We start from the raw sequence: 4,961 nt of genomic DNA, 5'->3' as shown, positions 1-4,961 counted from the left end.
TTCTGGTAAAAGTAACACAGTATCTGTGGTCTAGATATTTGAAATGGAAGAAGAGGGCTTGGGTGGCAATGAAAAGTTACTCAAAATATTTAATATCAAGAACAGCAAGTCTGTCCCAGAAATGTATGAGGCATAAATGGACTGAACAAGAAAGCTTTCTCTGGGTTTCTCGTGGCCAAAGGTATCAAGGAAGCAGATAGAAACTAAAAGATTCAGTTTGAACAAATAACTTTTGCACACTGTTTGGAAGGACCATCAATCACTCTGACAGATTCTTTCTCTATCCCAGGTCTGTATCTAAAACCCTACTTAAAGGGGCCAACAAAGTTTGCAACTTTCAGGCAGCACTAAAGATGCTTTTGGGCCATGGTCTCCATTACTGTCGTAAGAGGTATCCTAAGTTCTTTGCAGTTTTAGTAAAATCTCACCTAGTCCATGATTACCCTCCTGATGAGTATTTGCCTTTATAGTTTGTGTTTACAGCTCTCATGATATCAAGGTGAGAAGAAGAAAGCAGCATGGTCTAGTGGAAAGAGAATGGGACTAGTAGTCGGAGGACCTGAGTTGTAATTGCAGCTCCATCACTCATCTGCTGTAACCTTGAGCTAGTCACTGAACTTCTCTGTGTCTCAGCTACCTCATCGGTAAAATGGGGATTAAGACTGTAAATCTTATGTGGGACAGGCAGTGGGTCCAACCCAGATATCTTGTATCTATCTCAGTGCTTAGTTCAGTTCCTGGCACATAGGAAGCACTGAGCAAATGCCACAATTACTATTAAGATGACCAGACATCTACATTTAGGGGAACGGTCCTATAATCAGAAAGCTGGTCACACTTTGGTTGGCCCAAATTTTGGATTTGTCCCAGTCAGAATGGAATCTTTTCATTTTACCAGGTGAGCTGTCACCATCTTATTCAGGGGAAATAGAGAAACATTATCTCACATATGCAGCACGCCAAATGGAGGAATGGCGGTCCCTGTACTTGGCCATAGAGAAGAAGCCTAAATGACCATTAACTCTATGGTTGAGTGCATGGAAAACCAACCCTTGCCAAACAGCATAAATGTTCAGAAAGCAGTGATCTTATAGTCCAACACTATAATATCTCTGGGCTCCAGAACTAAGCTGTCTTTAATGATGCTTGCATTGTTGCGAGCCTCTGGTTTGTGTCAACCAGGACCTTCCTGCACCAGGGAGCCTCAGTGACATTTAGTAGAGTTCAAACCACACTTTTGATCACCAAGGTTACTATAGAAAGTTTTTTATTTAGTTTTGCCAACAAGCAAGGGAGTGACACATACATACACTCACTCACTACACTCCACCTAGGGTCCAATAGCAGTCTGGGGCAAAGGAGGCCTTACTGCTTCTAAGTGTTGCTGCCTTCTGCTGCTTTTGAGTGCTGCTCTCCTGCTTCCTTCTCTCCACGTGCATCTTTCCTGAATTCTTACCCCCTGTGTGCTTTCTTCAAAGCTTGATTTGCTTCTGCTGCTCTCCTGTGTTGCTTCTCTCCGCATGCTTTTGCTTTTGCTCCAGGTGCTTCCTCGTAATTCAAAATGACTGCCTTTGATCTGCCTTAGGCATCACAGCTGTGACTCCTCATGGCAGTCATTGATTGGTCCAGGCCCATTACCGGGTAAAACAGTGAAAGAAGCCCATGCCTCCCTCCATGCTCCAACCCACATAGGCCCACAGTCACCTGTCCTGAAGTAGAGCCCATCAGTGCCTTCATGAGTTTCTTCCTCATTGTTGTTCACAATATCACAAGCAGTCACTAATAAGGCAGCTTGCTGTGGGCTGAACACAGGCATTAAAGGTACTCTGGATCAGAAGAGAACAGGACCCACTTTCAGTTTCACATTAGTAATGCCCATGGCTCAGTGTGAGAAACAGTAAAGTCTAGTGGAAAGAACACGGGCCCAGGAGTCAGAGGACTTGAGTTCTAACTCCCAGTTCTTTTACCTACCTGCTGTGTGACCTTGGGAAAGTCACTTACCTTCTCTGTAATTCAGTTATTTCATCTGGAAATGGTATTCAATACCTGTTCTCCATTCTACATAGACTGAGGGCCCATACGGGACCAGGATTGTGTCTGAACTGATTATCTTGTACATATCTCAGTGGTTAGTGCACTGCTTGGGACCTGGAAAGTGTTTAAGAAATATCACTATTATTAGTAATGGAAGCAGCTGCTCTTACTTGCTTTAGAGTCAGTCAATCAATCAATGGTATTTATGGAGCACTACTATATGCAGAACACTGAACTAAGCACTCGGGAGAGTAACAACATGACAGAGTTTGTAGACGGATTCCCTGCCCATGTGAGCTTACTGCCTAGAGGAGGGTCCTCATAATACCTCCTTATTTTGTGCATGAATAGGTGAGCAAATTGGAAAATATGAGAGCTCACTCAGAGTTGCTACTGGACCTCAACTTTTCTATTAAGTAGAGATCAAAGCCTTGATGCTGGCTTCTTATTGATGCTGCTTCCAGAACTGTGAGGGCAGTCCAGGACAGCATTTGTCTGGAAAATGTAAGGCTTTTTGACTTATTAATGCTCTCTTCCTACCATTGTTGGCCACTTGATGCCTGGCATATTGCTGATGGCATGATTTGAGCCAGAAGGGAGAAGATTTGAGCCAGAGGGGAGATTAACTGCCGGAAAAAGAGTTGAGTGGGAAAAAATCTAAATGGTGCCACTGCTGTTATCTCCAAAGAGAGGAGGCAGGAGGAGAAATAGTGAGAATTTGATAATATTGATAATAATTTGAAGCTTTACCCTTGAACAGTGGGTACATTCGTTGGATTACAAAAATATTTTTTAATTTATTTTGTACTGTTCCCTCCCTTCTCTATCCTAATAATAATTGTGGTATTAAGTGTTAAGAGTCATGCTAAGTACTGGGGTAAACACAATATAAGAATATCAGACACAGTCCCTGTCCCACATGGGGTTCACAATCTAAGGGAAATAGAGAGCAGATATTCTATCTCCATTTTCACAGAAGAGGAAATTGAAGAACAAAGAAGTAAAATGATTTGCCCAAAGTCATTCTTTCATTCACACAATTGTATTTATTGAGCACTTACTGCATGCAGGGCATGGTACTAAGTGCTTGGAAAGTACAATTCAGCAATAAAGAGACAATCCCGGCCCACACCTGGCTAGGCAAGTGTTGGAGCTGGAATTGAAACTAAGCTCTCCTTTTAAGCACTTGATATTCATCCCACCTTCAGGCCTGGAACACATGCATAAATGTAATTTATTTAATGTCTGTGTCCCCCTCTAGAATGTAGGCTCCTTGTGGGCAGAAAGTGTGTCTGCCAATTCTGTTATACTCTCAGGAGCACTTAGTCCCCCTTTCAGGGTCATACCTGGAGAGTTTCCAGTACTCCACCAGTATTGACTACGGGAGGGAGAGTCAAGCAGAGGCATATCCATTCCATTCCTAGCTTGGGCAGTGGCTAGTGAGTGGAAAACAATCTGCTACAAGTCAAAACTTACCTGTGCTGGGCAGGAGCAGCTTAGGAGAGAGTCGAGGGTGGAGACTCAAGTTTACTGTGCAGAAGGAGTCAATCATAAATCACTTCTGTATTTTTACCAAGAAAACTCTATGGCTACATTACCAGAATGATTGCAGATGGAGGCAGGGCAGTCTGGGAGAGATGTGTCCATGGCGTCAATTTGGGTCGGAGATGACCTGAAAACCAAAGACAAAACAAGAAGCACTTAGTTCAGTGCTCTAGTTACAGTAAATTTGATGAATTGATTAACTAATCTTAAATCCCAATCCCTGGCTCTTTTCACTAAGCCACCCTGCTTCAAGACTAAAGGCTCATGCTGCAGTTGTCTTCTAAATCTTATTTATCGCTAATATAGGTCTCGGAAACAGTAGGTGAAATGAACTTTTACAGGCATTTCAACGTATTTATTCTCTTCACCTTCTGAAGCTAACAAACAGATACACAACGTGACACACCCATCAAGTTGTTCTGATTGGGAGGACTTGAAGATAGGCTAAAAAGAGAATCACTCACAAATTTAGAAGAAGTTTTTACGTATGAGTAGATATACTTACTTCAAGGTCCCTATAAGCAATCAGCAAAAAGAGGAAGTAAAGGTGGTGCTGGGGACAGGATAGGAGTGGAACCAGGGAGTGGGAAATGGAATGTGTTTTCAAGACTGCATCATCCAGTGAGTGGGATAATACTGCTTAAAGAGTGGTAGACAGAATTTTCCTGGGTCAGCCCATTGGTGGTGGTGGATTGGCCCATCGCTTGCACATGATGATGTGGGGCTTCAGTAAACTATACTTAGATCCAGAGACTCTGCAGTCTTCCTAGATTCGACATAGCAACATACTCTTCCCCAGTGCTTAGTACAGTGCTCTGCACAGTTAGGGCTTAATAAATATGATTTCCTCTACTACTACTACTGAGGTACTTTTGAGTTAGTTCCTTCATTTCTCTATACCTCAGTGTCTTCCTCAGTTAAATAGGGATATTAACATCTGTCCTAGCATCAGTTCACCACAGTGTGAAACATCAGACACTTCTAAAGGCCAACACTGAGCATTTCAATCTCTGTCCACTATTCTGTTTATCAACTTCCTGTTCTTCCTGACCAATTCTTATGACTTTCCAGGCCAAATGGTCCATCTAACCTAGGGGTCCCTCTCCAAAGGTAACAACAGAGTGCTTGGGGTACCAATATGATGATAACAAAGGTATCTATTAAGAGCTGACTATATTTATAAGGATTGAAGGAATATGTAGAAATGACAGCCAGGATTACATTAAGACTGTGATTTGAATGTGAAACAGGGATTATGTTCAACCTGATTAGCTTGTATCTACCTCAGTGTTTCTAACAGTGCTTGACAAATATAATAATCATAATAAAGAAAACTACATAGGCCTTGAATGAGCTGCCCCCACAAATGGGCAGGGTAAACA

General features: G+C 42.4%; 1 non-coding gene across 1 annotated transcript; it reads left to right on the top strand.

Moving 5' to 3' along the window:
• Positions 1-3,362: 3,362 nt before the first annotated feature.
• LOC114810592 lies at positions 3,363-3,500 on the top strand. The gene has a single exon (XR_003758288.1). It is a non-coding gene; the product is annotated as a small nucleolar RNA SNORA7 (small nucleolar RNA).
• Positions 3,501-4,961: the final 1,461 nt, after the last annotated feature.

The sequence above is a fragment of the Ornithorhynchus anatinus genome, chromosome 3 (assembly GCF_004115215.2).
Source record: "Ornithorhynchus anatinus isolate Pmale09 chromosome 3, mOrnAna1.pri.v4, whole genome shotgun sequence".
Classification (NCBI taxonomy): Eukaryota; Metazoa; Chordata; class Mammalia; order Monotremata; family Ornithorhynchidae; genus Ornithorhynchus; species Ornithorhynchus anatinus.
Note: the sequence above shows the minus strand (reverse complement) of the source record. Positions and strands in the feature narration are given on the sequence as shown.